This window comes from Hylobates moloch, unplaced genomic scaffold (assembly GCF_009828535.3).
Source record: "Hylobates moloch isolate HMO894 unplaced genomic scaffold, HMol_V3 SCAFFOLD_19, whole genome shotgun sequence".
Classification (NCBI taxonomy): Eukaryota; Metazoa; Chordata; class Mammalia; order Primates; family Hylobatidae; genus Hylobates; species Hylobates moloch.
In genome coordinates this window covers 54,642,895-54,651,160 of record NW_026652294.1, presented here as the reverse complement: position 1 = coordinate 54,651,160, position 8,266 = coordinate 54,642,895, and the positions used below count along the sequence as shown (strand labels likewise).

At 36.5% G+C, this 8,266-nt stretch overlaps 1 long non-coding RNA gene across 1 annotated transcript in view; it reads left to right on the top strand.

The window, feature by feature from the left end:
* Nucleotides 1–7,920, top strand: part of LOC131382018 (uncharacterized) — a 97,366-nt gene extending 89,446 nt beyond the window's left edge. The window contains exon 4 of the long non-coding RNA XR_009211166.1: nucleotides 7,833–7,920. This is a non-coding gene — a long non-coding RNA (uncharacterized LOC131382018). The remainder of the gene's footprint in view (nucleotides 1–7,832) is intronic.
* Nucleotides 7,921–8,266: the final 346 nt, after the last annotated feature.

Below are 8,266 nucleotides of genomic sequence, written 5' to 3'. Positions count from 1 at the left end.
CCAGAAGAGAGGTAAACAGGACTGTCTGACATGTTTAGGTACATGGGATTGCCAAAATGATGTTTAATCTTCATCAGGTTATATTTTAGGGAATAATAATATATGTTCCAAAATTGTATGGGGTTTCTAAAATTCTTATGGCTGAATGTATGCTATCAATCACAATTAGGGTTGTTAGGTTATTGTAAACCATACAGATAACCAAATTTCTTTGTCAGTCATGTCTCTGACTGTAACTACCACAGACATTTTGTTATTCACAATTGTATTGTTTTGATCCTCTTCAAAAGATGGTTTATAACCAGCGATAGAACTTTGACAAGTGCTCTCAAATGCAGGTTTCTGATAACTTTGGAGATTGTGGCATTGGAACAGAGAAAAAAATGTACAGGACTCACGAAGAGCTGATATGTTCATAAATATTAAACAAAACAAGGATCAGCAATGTTGCAAGCAAAAGTCAAAAAATTATTTCAGCTTTCTATTAGTTCAGTCTGTTTAGTTAACTCTTGTTTTGTTTAATATTTATGAACATATCAGCTCTTCGTGAGTCCTGTACATTTTTTTCTCTGTTCCAATGCCACAATCTCCAAAGTTATCAGAAACCTGCATTTGAGAGCACTTGTCAAAGTTCTATCGCTGGTTATAAACCATCTTTTGAAGAGGATCAAAACAATACAATTGTGAATAACAAAATGTCTGTGGTAGTTACAGTCAGAGACATGACTGACAAAGAAATTTGGTTATCTGTATGGTTTACAATAACCTAACAACCCTAATTGTGATTGATAGCATACATTCAGCCATAAGAATTTTAGAAACCCCATACAATTTTGGAACATATATTATTATTCCCTAAAATATAACCTGATGAAGATTAAACATCATTTTGGCAATCCCATGTACCTAAACATGTCAGACAGTCCTGTTTACCTCTCTTCTGGTTGCTCCAGAGGCCCTCTGCAGCATCGAAAAGCTAGGGTTTAGGAAAGACAACCTTGAAGCTGAAATATAATTTTGGGAAGCTTGTTAAATGTTAGAGGTTTAAAACACTTGATGTTATGAAGTAGAATCCCAGATTACCATAAGTTATTTTGCCAAAATGATAACTCAAAAATTTTAAAAAGCAAAAACCTTTTATAACACTTTTGAATTTAGTCAGTGTTCACACACAGAATTTCTTTGGCAAGATTAATTATTTAGAAACCTTCCACAGCTTCTTTGAGCATTTGGCTTTATCTTATCCAATTCAAAACAATCTTTTAACCCTAGGCAAAAATTTACATTTTGACTACATCTGCATTTTACTAATAATCTTTAAGGCTTTTTATTTCTCAAAGATTAAAATCTTGTGAACCAAAAGATGTCACAGCTTTTATGTTCTCTTTAAAAAATATTTGATTTAAGCATTTATTTTTCTTTCAAGCCAATTAATTAGAGCTCTTTTTTGTAGACATCACACACAACACATACATAACTGCACAGACTCACAGAAGAATATCAAATAGCTATAAGAGATTTTTTTATTTGCCAAACTCCTAACTGGACTATTGGCCTCTGGGTGGAGACCTTTAAGAGCAAGGCTAGGAAAGCATGCACTTTCTAGGGCCTGCTAAACAGGTATAGCTGAAACACAAATACAGATTTTGAGAAGGATCCATCTGCCTCCAATTCCTGGGACTCCCTGAGGAAAACAGAGGTCTCTCTCAAAATGGAATCTGTGGTGCCTTTTCTGTTTTTTTCCAAGGAGTCCCAAGCCATCAGAAATTATCTTAGGGCCCCTGATGCTTGCATTTAGAGTGACAAGACAAAATGGAGAAAAATAATTCAGTTGACTGAGAAAAAAATCCTTCTTCCAGCAAAACAAGATCCAAGAAGGGAAAACATAAAGGCCTTTTAAATATACCTATAACTTGGATATCCACTTTTAATTAAGCTGAGCACTCTTTAAGAAAATTCTTTTAAATCCCTTGTTACATGACTTTAGCTGCGCCAGGCAGCCAGTATTTCTGGCTTTCAAACTTTACTGAAGGTAACCATCTAGGTACTCAGAGAAAGGAAAATTCAAGGCAGTTCATGGAGTGGAAGAGAATCAACAAATGGCAAAGGTCATACAGATATCAAACCAGAAAGGACTCATTCCCTAAGCCAGGGTTGAACCCAGGCCACCATTGTAAAATAGTGGAGGCTAAAACAAAGCATTGCCACATGGTTCTCCCAAGGACGCAAAACAAGATAGAAGCTTGCAGCAAAGTTTGCTACTGACCAGTTATCCAGGCTGGCTTGAACAGTGGGCCTATGGAGTCCTAGGCCCGCATCCCATCCTAAGATACCCGTTTCTGACAGAACCATACTAAAGCCATCCAAAGCATCACCAGATTGGCTACAGCTTAAGACCAATCTCACAAATCCATTTTCATAAGTAAAACTTTACAAAGAATGTAAACAGTGATAGTTGGGTTCCTGGCCTAGTAAAACGTCCTTGAAAAGGAAAGAATAGCCTCTTGCATAAAAGTTAGCTCCTGACCTAATGGAGAAAAGGAAAAGAAAAACAGCTTAAATGCAGGGCTAGAAAGATACCTTGGGGAAGAACCTCTTATTCTTATGCAAATGGGTTTTTCCAACAGGGAGAGAAACTTTTAATTGCTATTGGATGGAGATGGACTCTTCAGCTGGGGGAGGGAAAGACACCATGCATGCATGGCAGGGAATGCTGGCCAGCCAGCCAAGCGGGGACTTGGGCCATGCACCGTAGCCTCAGCTAGGAAGGTAGGGGGTGGGAGTCACCACTCACCTGTCTATCCAGTGTGTGTGACTGCAGCCATTGGGGTGGGGGTAGAACACCCCCAATATTGTAAAGGAAAAGATAGGTGCCATTACAGTCCCGACAAGAAAGATGGAAAATGCCATAGAAAAGACTGGGTTGGATCGAGGCCGACATTACTGAATCTGAAGAGCGACAGTAGGGGGTTGGTGGGATGGGGTGCAGTTTCCTCTACCCTTGGAAGAAGTCTGAGGACAGGAAGGCTCAGAAACAAGAGGGATAAAGATTTTTTGTTCTGCATTTTACTCACCTTTCCTTGTTCCCCAAACAGGCCACCAAAATGATGCAGGATTTTTTTTTTCACTTCTTAGCTCAGCTAAAATCTGTGTTCCTGTCTCATGACCAGGAAAAATTAGGCACACAGACACATTGAAAGTTGAGGAGAGTAGAATTTATTAAAAGAAAGCTCTCAGCAAAGAAAGGGGGTCCTGCCAATATGTCCTCACCTGACATATTGAATATCAGACCACCACACAGGAGCTGAAGAGGACAGGCTTCTCCTGCATAAATTGTGAATTCCTGGTGTCTCCACCTTGTTCTCTCAGTGTACATATAGGTGGGTCCTTAGTCTGAGCCATTCCACATTGATTTATTTCCCTTACTGCACATGTGTTAGGAAATGAAATTTTTCACCTTGGGCATGTTTAAGCAAACCTCCTGTGCACAGTGAACTGCTTGGCATTTGGCTGTCTCCTGTCTCTCTCGCAAGCACACACAATGACTTGAGATGATGCATATATTCAAGGAATGGATATTAAAAAAATAAAAATTATTATTCTGGGCCATGTTCGCACTTCTGTTGCTCTTTATTTCCTTGACTGGGGGGAGTTTTCTTAATTTTATTTCAGCCATTACGGCCTTTCATGCGTTTCAATTTTGAGCATAATGTTTTTAATGAATGTTCTATCTTGGTTAATATTTTCACAGAATGCTGTTTTCAGTAAATTTTATATAATGCAGCTTATCAACTAATGTTTCAAAATATAACATATTTATTATATTGCTATCATTGAGTGGGTACCACTCAAGAATTTTAAACAGGACTGTGATAAATTTACTGCCATTTATTTTCTCTGTTTTTTTTTTTTTTTTGAGACAAAGTCTTGCTCTGTTGCTAGGCTGGAGTGCAGTGGCATGATTTTGGCTCACTGCAACCTCTGACTCCGTGGGTCAAGTGATTCTCCTGCCTCAGCCTCCCAAGTAGCTGGGATTACAGGCAGGTGCCACCACACCCAGCTAATTTTTGTATTTTTGGTAGAGATGGGGTTTCACCATGTTGGCCAGGGTGGTCTCTATCTCTTGACCTCATGATCTGCCCACCTTGGCCTCCCAAAGTGCTAGGATTACAGGCATTAGCCACTGCGCCTGGCCTCTTTTAGACGGCACTAGTTTACAGATCAATATCTATTCTCAAATATCTAACTATATGCTTATATATTTATACTGTTTGTGTATTTATATTTTCAAGTAGTAAGTTTTTCCAGGAATATTGAAGCAGAGAGAAATAATTATGTAATGAATCTCTGAGGTTCAATTGAAAAACGAAAGTAAGAGAAAGCATCTTTATGATTTTAAAAAATGATCTTTATCTCAAGAGCAAGTGAATGAGACTGTATTCATGAATAAAAGGTAAAATTTCAAAAAGATTTATAAATAAAATAATTAAATGCTGGAATTTGGAATTCTAACGGATGGAAAGAATAACAAATAATGAAAATAAAAATTTCAATAAAATATTAGTCAACAAATGGGAAGTAATAGAAAATATTAGGTAAAAAGAGTTTCAAGGAACATTTAGAAAATCACACACATACACAAATATACGAGGTTGCGTAGGAGACATTCAGGGGTACTGCTAGTTGAATCAAAATTTTAAAACCTTGAAAAATGAGACATATATAAGAATTATACCAAAGCAGGATGACTTGAAGGACTTAAGCTCAGAAAGTCAAAATAAGAAGGTAGCTGCAACTAATAACTGACAAAATGTCAAGGTATGGAGTAATTAACCTCTAGAGATATCTTCCAATTCAACCAATAGCTTTTGTTTTTTTAAATACTATAAAGGTCCTTGTTTATCTACTGAATGTCTTGTGTTATTATGAATAAATCTGACACAGTTCTGTAGCACTCAAGAGGTTTTTGTTTTGTTTTTGTTTTTGAGACAAAGTCTCACTCTGTCGCCCAGGCTGCAGTGCAGTGACACAATCTCAGCTCACTGCAATCTCCACCTCCTGGGTTCAAGCACTTCTTGTGCCTCAGCCTCCCGAGTAGCTTGGATTACAGGCATGCACCACCATGCCAGCCTAATTTTTGTATTTTTATTAGAGACTGGGTTTTGCTTTGTTGGCCAGGCTGGTCCCAAACTCCTGACCTCAAGTGATCCTCCTACCTCGGCCTCCAAAAATGCTGAGATTAGAGGTGTGAGCCACCGCACCTAGCTTAAGAGGTTTTTTTTAAACAGTCTTCAAAATACAGTCAACAGGTTTCTTCTTAAAAATAAAATAGATTATAGATGTATTCTTTAAGGAAGCAGGAGAGATCTAGTGCTTATTTCCACAACTGCATTCCTGCTGTTTACTCTCTTCTGAAAGAATGTGTGCGGTGAGTTAGATTTTGTGCTAGAAATGCCAAAGGTGAAAAATAGAAAAATATTATACAAGTTAAGAATTATTTGTATATATTCATTTCTTCAGCAATGATTTATTAAATAACTATTTCTTCCAGGTACTGTTCTAGGCATTGAAGATATAGAAATAACATAAATGGATAGTAACTTTTCTCATGGTGTTCTGGTGTGGGAAGACAGACAATAATAATAAAAAAGAGTGAATATGTGTCAGAGTGTGAGGAGAGTTTTGGAGAAAAAAGACAGAGTTGGTAGATAGTACTGGGGTTGCTCTTTTAGATAGGATGATCAGGAGAAATCTCTTTAATTTGGTGAAAATTAAGCAAACACCAAAATGCAATGAGGTGGCTATGTTGGGGAAAATGTAAATTACAATTTATAAAATGCATTACAAAGTGTATTATTTTATTTGAGTTCTACAACAACTGTAGGAAGCTAGATATATATTATTATCATTCTTAATCTTGTGGAAACTACAGTTAAGAGACGGCAAGGGAGTTGAAGTTAACTGCCTAGTAGAGAGGGGTGTTATATTTAATCCAAGTCAAATATTATTAGTTCAGCAACAGGTCTTGAAAAAGTTGCTTACTTTCTCTAAGCCTCAGTCACCTAATTATTGAGATGGGGTAATAGTAATAGTGACCCGATAGAATTGTGACAATTGTAAGATGATCTGTATAAATCAAATTGATGTTTGGCACATGCGTCTGACAAGCCTTGACTCTAGATCAGGGGTCAGCAAACTATTGCCCTCAGGCCATAGCCGGTCTGCTGTCTGTTTTTGTAAAATATGTGAGCTAAGAATGGTTTTTACATTTTAAATGGTTGGAAAAACCAAAAGAACATTATGTGGACTTAAATATCATTGTCCATAAATAAAGTTTTATTGGAACACAGTCATTCTCATTCATTTATGTTTGTCTAAAGCTGTTTTATGCTACAACAGCAAAATTGAGGAGTTGTAACAGAGACCATATGGCCGGCAAAGCTAAAAATTTGCTAACTGAACCTTTACAGAAAAATCTTACTGATCCCTACTCTGGATAGAAGTGCTCAACTTTGCTGCCCAAGCTATGTCTTGTTTCTTTTTATTTCATTTATTTTTATAGTATTTTATTTTTAATAAGCATATAATAATTTTATGTATTTTGGGGGTACCTAGTTATGTTGTGATATGTACCACGTACAGTGATCAGATCAGGGTAATTGGCATATCCCTCATTTCAAACATTTATTGTTTTTTTGTGTTGGGATCATTCAATATCCTCCTTCTAGCTATTTAAAACTATATATTATTGTTAACTATAATCTTCCCATAGTGCTATAGAACACTATAAATTATTCCTCCTACTTGACTGTAAATTTGTATTCTTCAACAAATCTCTTCCTACCCCCAACTCCCACCACCCTTCCCAGCCTCTAGTGTCCTTTGTTCTACTTTTCACCCCTTCAAGATCAACTTTTTTTTTAGCTCCCACATATGAATGAGAACATATAGTGTTTAAACTTCTGTTCCTGGCTTATTTTACTTAACAAAATGCCTCCCAGTACCATACAAGTTGCCACAAATGACAGGATTTCATTCTTTTTTTATGGCTAAATAGAATTCCGTTGTGTTTATATACCACCTTTTCTTTGTCCATTCATCTGTGGTTGGACACCTACCTCAAGGTTGATTCCATATCTTGATTATTGTGAATAGTGCTGGAATAAACATGGAAGTGCATATATCTCTTGGATATACTGATCTCCTTTCTTTCGGATAAATGCCCAGTAGTGGGATTGTTAGATCATATGGTAGTTCAACTTGTAGTTTCTTAAGAAACCTCCATATGGTTCTTCATAGTGGTTGTACTAATTTACATCACATCAACAGTGTATGAGAGTTCCCTTTTCTTTGCATATGTCTTGCCCTTTCAAGTCTGCAAAGAGGTCTGCCCATACCACCTAATCTAAGTAGTTCCTTCCATCCCAGTCTCACCTCTTAACTACTCTCAGTTGCTATGTTTTATTTTCATCAATGCACTCACTAGTGTCTGAAATGATCCTATTTATTTTGTGCTTGTTTATCAGTTTCCTTCCCACTTGATGAAATATTCTGCTTGTGTAAAAAATCCATCTGACATCTTGTCAGAGTTTTAGGATATATTTATGTTTTGCCTATATGTCTTTGGTCTTATTTCTCAGTTTCCTATGAACTCTGAATGGTAAAGAAGTGTTGTTGATAGATTCTGCTCAAAATCTCCAGAAACATGTATAGATTGTTTCTTTTGAAGAATGGGACTATACTCTAGATCTTATTTGACTTTATTTTCTCTCTTTATTTTACCTTGTTTGTACATATATCTCCCTATTGTTTTTTTTTTTTTTTTGACACAGAATCTCACTCTGTCACTCAAGCTACACTGCAGAGGCACAATCACAATTCACTATAGCCTCAACCTCCCAGCTCAAGTGATCCTCCCACCTTGGCCTCTCCAGTAGCTAGGATTACAGGTATGTGCCACTGTTCCCCACTAATTTTTGTATTTTTTGTAGAGACAGGGTTTCACCATGTTACACAGGCTGGAACTTCCTATTATTTTAATAATTCCAATATATAAATAAGATTAGTTTAACTATTATCATTTGGATGGAAATTTGTAATAATTATTACAAACAGTGATACAATCAGTATTTTGTTATTTTGTTCATTTGTGCAAGTATTTCTGTAGAATAGTATTAGATGTAAATATTATCTCAAGGAATATGCCTATTTTAAAGTTGATAGATATTGACGAATTGCTTTCTAAAGAGCTGTATGAATTTTTATG